The following is a 12747-nucleotide window of genomic DNA, read 5'->3' on the forward strand; positions in this document are numbered from 1 at the left end:
CTAAATTTTGGTAATCAAACTCTCATATTTCTCAGAGTGAAATCACGAGTATATTTTCTGTATTTAGTAAGTTTTTCTGATCCTTGTTTCATGTAACCAGATACACAATGTAGGTAGTTCATTACTCCAGCACAGATTTAAAATTCAGTTGTCTGATTTTTAATTGGAATGTATGTGTGAACTTTCCTCATCTACATCTACATTGATACTCCGCAAGCCACCCAACGGTGTGTGGCGGAGGGCACTTTACGTGCCACTGTCATTACCTCCCTTTCCTGTTCCAGTCGCGTATGGTTCGCGGGAAGAACGACTGTCTGAAAGCCTCCGTGCGCGCTCTAATCTCTCTAATTTTACATTCGTGATCTCCTCGGGAGGTATAAGTAGGGGGAAGCAATATATTCGATACCTCATCCAGAAACGCACCCTCTCGAAACCTGGCGAGCAAGTTACACCGCGATGCAGAGCGCCTCTCTTGCAGAGTCTGCCACTTGAGTTTATTAAACATCTCCGTAACGCTATCACGGTTACCAAATAACCCGGTAACGAAACGCGCCGCTCTTCTTTGGATCTTCTCTATCTCTTCCGTCAACCCGACCTGGTACGGATCCCACACTGATGAGCAATACTCAAGTATAGGTCGAACGAGTGTTTTGTAAGCCACCTCCTTTGTTGATGGACTACATTTTCTAAGCACTCTCCCAATGAATCTCAACCTGGTACCCGCCTTACCAACAATTAATTTTATATGATCATTCCACTTCAAATCGTTCCGCACGCATACTCCCAGATATTTTACAGACGTAACTGCTACCAGTGTTTGTTCCGCTATCATATAATCATACAATAAAGGATCCTTCTTTCTATGTATTCGCAATACATTACATTTGTCTATGTTAAGGGTCAGTTGCCACTCCCTGCACCAAGTGCCTATCCGCTGCAGATCTTCCTGCATTTCGCTACAATTTTCTAATGCTGCAACTTCTCTGTATACTACAGCATCATCCGCGAAAAGCCGCATGGAACTTCCGACACTATCTACTAAGTCATTTATATATATTGTGAAAAGCAATGGTCCCATAACACTCCCCTGTGGCACGCCAGAGGTTACTTTAACGTCTGTAGACGTCTCTCCATTGATAACAACATGCTGTGTTCTGTTTGCTAAAAACTCTTCAATCCAGCCACACAGCTCGTATGTATGTGTTTCATTTCTTCCACCTTTCATTTCGTTTCAGTTTTATGATTATGTAGCTTTGTTCAAGCAATGTGGTAGTAATTTCACCATGTGTTAATTCAGGACAAACTTGGATACTCATAGTGTGTAGGCTTTCACGGCCGGCGTCTTCAGTAATTAAAACTTCCGGGCTAAGAGGCCGTGGTCCAATAGTAGAAATACTTCTCCCTGACGTTTCGTTGCCCGCAGCTGGCAACGAAACGTCAGGGAGAAGTATTAATTACTGTTTTAATTACTGAAACTTGGATACGTTTTATTCTTAATGGCATATGATACTTTATTGCTATTTATGTCTATGATGTGTATGTTTGTCTTCTTTTAACTTTCACGAATCTTTGTAATTTTGCTTTGTTCATGAATATTCAACAGTATTTGCAGGTGTTTCACATCTCTGTAGCTTATTCTCATGTGCGAGGCGATGCAGATAAATTTCTTTTTGGAAAGTGTTCCATAGTATGCATATTCACAATAATAACATCACAGCGATGTGGATGAACCTCTGAGCCTTTGACTTACTGCGACGGGTAAAATGCGTGTGTGAATATAATAGGTTTGTCTGACTTTTTCCCATCAGCACCTAAGATTTCCTTTACTTTTATCACCACAATGCACCTCAGATCAGATCAGAGTTTAGAATTAATTTGTATATTTTTAATATGATGTTTTATTTTAATAAACTATGTTAAACTGTGATGACAGTTTCCCAGACAAACCTGTCCCCTTTTGTAAGATTACTTTTAATACATCCCACCTGGCATTCCTGAAGCACAAAAGGCAGACCTTATATTTGTAGATTTTTATCTGCTCATCTTATTCTTTTTGACAAGGCTTAAGCTCCTGCTTGCTCTGAATTATTTGATTTATCATTTGTACTTAACCTATTTCCAGATATTCACTAGGATCTTTTTATTAACATTAACATGTTAGTTATGCTTACCAATTCAGTGACTGATTCAGTTCTTGTATCAAATTTTCCCAATTTTAATTAAATTGGGTGGTGACCTAGAAAAATATTGTGGCACACGAATCTTACAGTAGACTGCAGAGTTCCATGTTGGCTAATTTCCCCCAATTTCTGTTTGCAAATCATTTTCCAGATAACCATTCACTCATTACTAACCATTTATATGGCAACCCTGTATGCAACAATGACTGAAGCTGTAGAGAAAGAGTCGGAAGGTAGGATGTATTAATTGCAACTTACGCATTTTTCCAAGACCATTTCTTCTCATGATTTTACAGCTTCGTTCTTGACTCAGAGTTGCACTGTTCTGTATCGTTTATGTATGTATTTTGTAAGTTTTGGAACTCTTTTGTTTAATTGTGTGTGGGTACATATTGCATGTGTCAATTCTACGTGTCAGATTGTGTGTGATACTTGTATTTAGACTGTGTGCGAAACTTATATTCTGACTGCTTGTTTAGGAAATTAGACATCCATATTTTTTTTTATTTCTGTGGCTGCAGATTTTTTATAGCGACATTTTACAGAAGTAGGCTTTACATATGGCGTCTCGTACCTGGTCCAAAAGCAATAACAATAGCAAAAATGTTGACACAATGGAACACAGTAATTGTTCAGCTGCAGAGGTCGAGCAAACCCAGAAGTATAGTAGCAGGGACTCCGTACCTCTCTAATGTAGTGCAGGGTAATGAACAGTTTTCGACTGGAAACGTTAGCAACAATACCACACATGTAAGTTTTGAAAATAAACAGAAAATACCCACTTTCATGTCAGAACGTACAGGGAAGACCTTAAGTAATAGCAGTGAAAGTACAGCTCAATCCCTGATCAACCCTGTAGTAAACTATCAATTTGATATGAGAGAGCTAGTAAGAATATTATCTGAAGAGAATCATAGGCATTAGAAGAAAGTAATAAAAAATTATCCGAGGAGAATCATAAGGTGATAGAAGAAAGAAATATAAAATTATCTGAGGAGAATCATAAGGCGTCAGAAGAAAGTAATAAAAAATTATCTGAGGAGAATCATAAGGCGTCAGAAGAAAGTAATAAAAAATTATCTGAGGAGAATCATAAGGCGTCAGAAGAAAGTAATAAAAATTATCTGAGGAGAATCATAAGGCGTCAGAAGAAAGTAATAAAAGTTATCTGAGGAGAATCATAAGGTGGTAGAAGAAAGTAATAAAAATTATCTGAGGAGAATCATAAGGCGTCAGAAGAAAGTAATAAAAGTTATCTGAGGAGAATCATAAGGTGGTAGAAGAAAGTCATAAAAATTATCTAAGGAAGTGGACCAGGAGCTGGCAGGTTTTGCAGTAAAGATGAAAAATGATATAGTTGCAGGAATTTAAGGAGCAGATTCAAATTCTCAAACAGCATGTTTGCAATTTGGAAGAGGGGCAGCTGCACACTAGTAAACAACTTAAGCTGCAGGAAGAGAGTCTTACGGAGGATTTCTGTGTCAGCTGAGTCATGTAAGCATGAACATGTGGAGCTGCATACACTTGTGAAAAGTCCAGCGGCACAGGTACTGGAATGCTTTAGTGACCGAGTGGATGCTAATAGCAAAGCGATCCACATATTGGAAGCCGAGGTTGCAAGCAAGGCCGGAAGGTTAGGGGATTTGTTCATTAGCAACATTTGTGACACGAATGCACCGATCAGCTTAGTTGAGAGGGTAGGGAGGAGATCACCACTGAAAGCTCAACGTGGTCAGTGGGTAGCAAACATACAACATAGGGACATTGTGACAGAATTTTGTGAGTGTGTAGCACACTTAGAGAACCTTAGGTACAATGCAGAGGCCAGTGAATGTGTCTGTAAACACAGGTGGGAGAGTACAGATCAGGCACAGTACTGATCTGGACGAGGCTAGGGGAGAATAAAGCGAAATGGGAGCACTCGCGAGAGATCGCCATGAGAGTAAATGCACAGATTTGATTTTAAATATTTCCCCTTGGTGAGAAAGTTAGAAGTGCTTTGGAATGCTCCAGATGGGACTCATCCCAGGCCTTGGTTACAACATTTCCAATTTTCCCTTCCTCCAATCTTGCTGAACTCACACAGGATTGAATAGATGTGTGGGTGCCTCGGAAGTGAGCCAGTTGTATGCATGAGGGGGGCAGCAGGCTACTGCAACTCAGTCAGGCAACTGCAACTCAGTTAAGGAGTTCCAACAGATTTTTCTATCAGTTGACTGGTCTGAGGCAGCCCAGGACTGCATTAAACATGGGATAATTATGATGCCAAAGTTGCATCATCCAGGCTTTTCAAGCCCAGCTCAGATATTCAAAGATATGCTATACAAAAGTCAGTTCTTTTACGATCCTTAAAGACCAGCAGAACTGAATCACATTTTCAATACGAATTTACCAATGAACTTGCACCACACTATTATCGCAAAGATGAAACAGAGGGATTTAGAACCATGCTACAGGAACTTCACTACAATGCAGGTGATGGCGCACAGCATCGTGGATCAGATTCGGATAGACAGATGGGTTGTGACCATAGTCGGGGCCGCAGTGAAAACAGGAGACAGGACCACACATGGAGGTGAGACCGATATGAGGATGAAACACATCAGCCATATCAGAACTGGCTTAATAATATGTAATAATAATAATAATAATAATAATAATAATCACAAGCAATGAGGAAGGAGAAGGGGGAGGAGTCACACCTCATAAAAAAACCAGGGTCTATCTGGCTCCAGATGGTAGCACCCTGTGAGGGCCTCTGCCTAGAGTTACAGTTGAAGCCCGGTCAACAGTCTCAAAGGTGGAAGAGGAATCCTAACTCCCAATGGCAAAGAGAGCGGAAGAACCTAATGGAGAAAACCATGCAAAATAATCATTTCGGGCTAACAATCCGATGTTATTTTAGAATTTATTTCCTACCATGTACAATGTACAATTTCAACTGCAGAATGGAAAGCCCACTAAAAGAAAGCAATACCCCAGGTGGCAACTCGAAAGAGGAATCCACCATTGCTTTATGCAATGCATCGGGACCTAGGGTTCTGGGGAGACCCAACGTCTGCCTTAAGGAGGAGTCGGAGCATCCTTGGTATTCTTCCAAACTCAAGTTCAAAAGGAAATTCTTTGCAGGCACCTTGAACGTAAACTCATTATTAAAAATTGGTAAACAAAAAGAACTTGAAATTCTCTTAGATAAGCATGAAACGCAAATTTTAGCAGTTCAAGGAACAAGGTTTTTGTATGAAAATGTTACAGAAAGCAAAAACCATAGAATTTTTTAGGGTAAACCAACAACAAAAACCACGAAAGGCATGCCAATACTTGGTACCACTTTCGATGTTCATAAAAATTTAGTAGATAACATTACAGAATTCAAATCCAGTTCTGAAAGACTATCCCTTCGCACAGTTAAATGCAAGAATAAACAGCATACCTTTGTTAATTGTCATGCCCCAATCAATGATGGCAACAAGAAAAATCCAAGTAAAGTAGAAGCATTCTGGGAACTTCTAGAGGAAGAAATATCAAAAATTCCAAAATCAAATGTTGTTATACTAATGGGGGATTTTAATGCACAAATAGGGAGGGAAAAATCATTTCAAAAAATAGTATGATATTATCCAACCCATAAAAGAACAAACAAAAATGGCACAAGACTAATCAGTCTTTGTAGAACATTTCAGCTAAAAGTAATGCTATTTCGAAATACAATTTTAAAGAAATTACGAATGTAAAAGTAGCAAGAAACAGGGAATTTGATTCTGATCATTACCTGACTAAAATTAAAATTAAACTTCTCCCTAATAAAAACCAAAAGAGACAGCAAAAATTAATTAAATAAATTAATTAAATATAATACAGACAGGCTCAAAATCATCAGAGGGATAATAAAAAATTTTCAGGAAGAAGTTAAAGTAACTAAATAAGGGAAATGGGAAGAAATATCGAAAGAAATCAACAAGGCAGCAAAACATGTATTTGGAACAACAAAAATGAAGATGAAAGTCTGGTAGAATGAAATCTATGAAGAAGCAGTAACAGAAAGAACAAAAGAGTGGAAGAAATGGAAATGTTCTGGGAAACCTGAACACCATGATCAATTTAGAATGCAAAGGAAAGAAACAGCAAGAATAATGAAGAGTGCTAACGAGTTGTTGCAGTGTTACCATGGTGTAAAAGTTTTGTCATCAATCAATATCTGCACCAGCTTCTAGCACATTGCTTTGTAGCCATCATGTAGACAGTACGCCGCCCTACTCTGTTACGGTAATTGCTACCAGTTCCGGCACCTTCCGTTCAGGCTGAACATATCTTCAGCAGCATTTATTAGTGGGCTAAACAGCATTTTGCTGGACAATTTACAGGCATAGCTAACACTTTAAGTCTATGATATTCTCATCACAGAAAAGTCGTGAGAACAACATAATGAAATGTTACGTAGACTGTTGGAGGTTTTAGAAAATGCAAGTGTTACTATGAATTTAGGAAAGTCTCAATTTGGACAGAAAGAAATAAAGTTCCTAGGGTATACAGTATTGGCCAGTCAAATATGACTGCTTCCTAGGGTATACAGTATTGGCCGATGGAATACGACTGGATGCTGAGAAAATTGCAGCAATAGCGGAGTGTGCACCACTGACAAATAAGAAGCAGTTGACAGCATATTTATGCCTCTGCAACTTCTATATGTGGTTTGTAAACACGAGTGTACTTTCCACACCTCAGCTTTGCACCTTGACAGGCAAAAACAACTTGTGGAATTGGGACCAGGAGACACACAAGGAATTTAACAAGATGAAGAATGCACTAACCAATGCATCCCTTCTGTCACTTATGATCTGATGAAGGAGTTTTGTCTCACAACAGACAGTTCTTTGTCTGGCTTAGGTGCAGTTCTCTTTCAAGCAGATGGTGAGGATGACCCATTTTCTTGGAAGACAATTTCCTGTGGCAGTAGAGTGCTCTTGCATTCAGAGAAAAACCATTCTGTCATGGAACTTAAGGCACTTGCAATCATCTGGGCATGCAAGAAATTCCGGAGTTTTTTGTTTGGTAAAATGACTAGCATGTTCAGGGACCACTGCACTCTGCAGTTTTTAATGAGCACAAAACTGGGGTATGGAAGATTGTCCCGCAGGTTTTTATTTCTCCCAGAAATTTACTATCAAATACATTCCTAGAGAAAAGAATGGGATCACAGATGTACTGTTGCACACACCATTAAGATTAGACCATGCGGGAGAGGAGAAGTTTGGAGAAAACAACTCCAGCGTTTTTTCCTTAAAAATGTTGCTTTGGAAAACATCACATTCACATCCTTAAGTAACATCAGACAGGAGCAGGATAAGGACAATGTACTGAAAAACTTAAAGGAGAAATGGCACAACGAAGATAATGTGGCAATTCGCCTGCTTTATTTAGTTTGGAACGGGATCTTGTTCAAACGACAAGCCCCAGTGGCTGCTAGTAATCCCAGAGGAACTCGTGAAAAAACTGGTCTGGTATGTGCATTTAAGCTATGGGCACTTTGGTGCATGTAAATGTTTCCTGTGGCTGTGGAAACCTGCTACTTTAACAATATGCTTTGTCGTATTTAGAAAGTAATTAAGCGCATGCAGGCACTGCCAGCAAGAGCAATCGACCATGGAGTCATATGGTGCATCACTGCATCCCATTATTCTGAGCTGAAGTAGATATTTTTGGTCCTCTAGTATGCTCTAAGACAGGTTTTAAATGTGTCTTTGTTGCAGTGGAGCTCAAATCGAAATGTGTGTGCCTGATGCTACTAGGGCAAAGCCATGGGGGAAGGCAGTTGCAAGTGCATTCTCCAATTCAGTGGGTTCAGTGAAGAAAGTCATCTCTGCTAATGGACCACTATTTAGGTTGAAGTTCTGGGAGCGTATGCTACCTAGCAGAAAAATTAAACCAGTGTATATCTCACTATACCACGCTTCCTCTAACCCTAGCGAACGCTGGATGAAGAAAATTGGGAAACTCTTTTAAATATACTGCAATCGTGACCACCGGTAGTGAGACACACATATAAACCAATTTCAGGACATACTGAATGAGTTGCTGAATGGGACAACTACGCTTCCTCCTGTTTTGGTACTCAAAAACAAAGAGGGCCAAGTAAAGTAAAGGACATGGTTCCTTGGCTTGCTGAATCGGGATTTAAGCGTACTGAAATTGTGGACTTTGCAATGTGAAACATTAAAAATGCAGCTGAGACAAGAATCAAAGCTCACAAAAAGAACATTTGAAAGATTCAGTTTCATATTGGTCAAAAGGTTTGGATCCAGAACCATAAACTGTCCAACAAACAATTTGCCCTGTGCAAGAAATTTTTGAATTTGTACAGTGGTCCATATTGTATTAAACACACTCCACAAGGAAATGCACTGGAAAAGGAGATGCTCCAGACACAAAAGTAGCAAGGCCTCCATTTAAACCAGCAGATGTGGACACCATAGAGGAACAGTCAAACAAATCATGGTAGCATTGTTATTAGGTATGAAAATAAATCTTTGTTTGCATGTGGGTATTATAGTAGTTACATCTGTTTGTAGTAGATTTGTCCAACTCTGTAGATCTTTGTGTATGGGAATAAAGTTAGTGGTAAATAACACTCAGTCTCTGTAGGTAGAAGTAACACGGAATCCACTCCATTTTCTTACCATACCTTGTACAAGACATATCCTGACCAAATTCTCAATATAAATAATATGCTTTATCTTTACTGTGTAGGACTTAAGTTTATTGTCTAAATTTTAAGTCTCATTCCAATAATGTTAAAAGAGCTTATGTGTGAATCTTGGTAACATTTTGCTCATACAAGTAACCTTGTGAGAAGTAAATTCATTTCTTTTTCACGTTTAAAAATTTTTGAAATCTTTATAATTTATTCATATAACTTTTCTTGTTCCTTTCATTTCATTTTATTAAGGTTCACACTGTAAAGCAATTTTTGGGGCAGTTTTTCCATGTATTAGTTTTAAGTCAACAGTAGAAATTTCCTTTGTAAATTCTGTAACACCTATATGATGTTATCGCCAGATGTTTCTCCGCGCAATTTGAGATTAACTTTGTGAACCGGCAGCATCTGCTAGAGATTCTGTGGTTAAGAGCATGCCATCTGCGCCTAATGATGGATTTCCCAGGTGTGCTAGTAACAGGTCGGCTCCGTCCAGTAGCGACAAAAGCAGATCTGCAAGAAGGGGGCACTCAGCCCAACCCCCTGCTTCACAGTATCAAATGAAGGTGGCAGACAAAAGGGTTGTGTCTACCTGACAAGCAAAGGCCTAAGGCTAAGCCTTTGTCCGCAGGAGGCGATGTCAACTGTCAGACGCGCCCATCCAAATTCAACGTGCTCTGTGCCAAGGGGGTGTGCCGCTCAACAGCGACTTACGTCATCAGGTGACGGCATCTTGATAGGTGTCCCTGCTGCTGAGGATGACACACAGGGGAGCCAGAGCCAGTTCATGTGTCCCTTGCGAAGAGATACCATAAATGATCGAAGGCAGATTACAATTCGATGTCACTGATGACGTGTGAAGGCGGTACACCATGTGACCATGAGTTGCATGATTGATGCAACTTAATGTATACTTCACAAACTGCCAGAACAATGCAATCCTCTTGCTTCGGACTTCAGCAAGTGCAATGACTGTGTGTGAAAACAGTGCATATGTATTGCTCATTTCTGTGTGACTTAAACAAAACCTATGTACAAATTTTCATTAAAAGTGATGACCACAGACATCACACTTAATGAATCACTGAAATAATTATGTTTTCCATCTTTGTCGATTTATTGACACTTTGGGTATGGCCAAGATATGATTCATGCTACAATCATCTCTCATGTATAATGTATTACCTATGTGAAATATGGAAGTGTGCACAATGGTGCCACAAACAAATTTCTTTCTCATTCATATTTTTATAATACTCTCAATAATCTTTGAACTTGTCAAATTTTTTTGTAATTTATTGATATCTTTCATAACCAATCTGCGTATGTGTTTGCTTAGCCTAAACTTTTACTCTGATGTGTGGCATTCTGTAATGTACTATAATTGCCATTCATGTTATATCTAAACTCAATTTTTTGTCAGTGATTCTTTCACATTCACTTTTAACTCATTGTGTTCCCAAGTTGCACATATAAAATAGTTCTATTTTGGGTTGGCTCTTGGATTGGGCATGACATGAAAATCACATCCACCTTTCCGGATTTTAAAATCGTCAACTGAACATTATGTTAATCTAGGTGACCAAATGAAGTACCTGTTTAAATCAGTATATTGCAGTGTCACAGAGTAGATTCATTTTACACATATGTATTTGTAGTTTGTTATTTTTTTTAATGTTTGTTGCCTGTTTCACTAATGTACTCATAACTTGTCTACATTTAGGGCTGTTATTTTGTTCCTTTATTTTCTTTCATTTTTTTCTTTCTATTTCTCCTTTCTTTTGAAAGACTGGTTGATAATGCCCAACCATGGCAAGTACATTCTCTGCACAGTCTTTTTCACAGGACATAAGGCTTATGAAACATCTCTGTTAGATTTGTTCCATACTATTTAATTCATATTTGTAGTTTAGTTTTGTACTTCATGTTTGTCTTCATTCAGTGGTACACAATTACATTAAAGTATCAATTTTTCCAGTAGCGTCTAATCCCATGTACATTATCTGCACTTTTTGCTACCGAATTTCCTTTCTCTCTTTATCATCTGTATGAATGAGTTAGTAAGTTTGTACGTTCAATCTGTCTTACATACAGTAGCAGTGCAGCATCTGGCTGTCTGATGCGGTAGCAACAGTGAAGCCAACGTAGCTTTCTCAGTCAAGGCAGAGAGATTTGCACCATTTCAATAGTCATTCAACAGGAGTTAAGATGGTAGTGGAAAGGACCCCTTTGGTATACTGTGGCTAACTGGGGAAAGTTCATTTCAGGGAGAGCATGCTCTCGCCACTCGAGACTGGACCTATGGTGAGTGAAGACAGTACTCTGCAGTGCGACTTGACACTGGTGAGAGTATTAATGTGTGATAGTGTGAGCTATTGCAAGTGATGTGCACAACTGATCTGCTAGTTCACTTTCACTTTCACGTACAATAATCGAATTCTTATATTTTTATAGTGTAATCACAAGTATAATTTCTGTATTTAGTAATTTTTTCCAATCCTTACTTTATTAAAATTCAATTGTTTGACTTTTTTTAAATTGGAATGTATATGTGAACTTTTCTCATCAGTACTTGTTTTATTTCTTCTACTTTTAATTTCATTTCAGTTTTATGATTGTGTGGCTTTGTTCATGCCATGTGGTGGTAATTTCAATGTGTGTAATTTCAGGTCCCTCTTGGAGACATTTTCTTCTTAATTCTGCGGGATATTTTATTGCTGCTATATGGTTTACATTTACATTCTTGAAGTTTTCATGAGTTTTAGTAATTCTGCGGGTGTTTCATGGCACTGTAGCTGTTCCATGTGCAAGGTGATGCAGATAAATTATTTGTCCAAAGTGCTCCATAGTATTCATATTCACAATAATTCCATCACAGTGATAGGGATGAACATCTGAGCCTTTGACTTACAGTGATGGGAAAAACTCTTTTTATAGCTATTCTTGAGTGTGTGAATATGGTAGGTTTGTTTGAATTTTTCCCATCTGCGCCTAAGATTTCCTTTACATTTATCACCACAATGTACATCAGTTCTCAATATAATAATAAGTGAGTTAGTTACATAAAAGGCAATGACAGATCGAAGTTTAGAATTAATTTATGTATTTTTAACATGTTTTATTTTAATAAACTATGTTAAATTGTGATGGCTGTTTCTCAGACAAACCTGTCCCTCTTTTTCAGATTATTTTTAATACATCCCAAGTGGCGTTTCTAAAGCACAAAAGGCAGGCCTTATATTTGTTGACTTTTGTCTGATCAACTAATACTTTTTGTTAATGTTTTAAGGTCCTGCTTGTTCTGAATTATTTGATTTATTGTTTGTACCTAAGATATTCGCTTTGATTTTTTTTTTATTAACATTAGCACATTACTTATGCTTACCAGTTCAGTGATTAATTCAGTTCCTGTATTAAATTTTCTCAATTTTAATTAAATTGGATGGCAACACAGAAAAATTTTGTGGCGCACAAAACTTACAGTAGACTGCAGAGTTCCACTTTGACTAATGTCCCCCAGTTTCTGTTTGTAAATCACTTTCCAGATAACCATTCACCCATTAATAACCATTTAGTGTGTGGGGGGGGGGATTTTTTTTTTTTTTTTTTTTTTTTTTTCAATTTCGTGAGTCACATTGCTTTATAGCACTCTGAGCACATAAATTAACTCGGCACTTTCTGAATTTAAGGCTGATATGTGAGAGAGTTCGATTTTAGATTTTTTGCAGTAAAACCCTAGATAGCTTGGTTCAGCGAGACATTTTGAATTTCATGGTTGTTCACGTGAATTACTGACTCTTCTGTATTTTCATTTTGTTGGGCCTGAAACTGTGAAGTTACAGTTTTTGTTGGTTTAAAATGAGCCTCTTTCTG

General features: G+C 38.2%; 1 protein-coding gene across 5 annotated transcripts in view; it reads right to left on the minus strand.

The window, feature by feature from the left end:
- LOC126480847 (inositol polyphosphate-4-phosphatase type I A) overlaps positions 1-12747 on the minus strand; it is a 250991-nt gene that overhangs the window by 133205 nt on the left and 105039 nt on the right. The gene's annotated exons all lie outside the window — the stretch shown is intronic.

This window comes from Schistocerca serialis, chromosome 5 (genome assembly GCF_023864345.2).
Source record: "Schistocerca serialis cubense isolate TAMUIC-IGC-003099 chromosome 5, iqSchSeri2.2, whole genome shotgun sequence".
Taxonomy (NCBI): Eukaryota; Metazoa; Arthropoda; class Insecta; order Orthoptera; family Acrididae; genus Schistocerca; species Schistocerca serialis.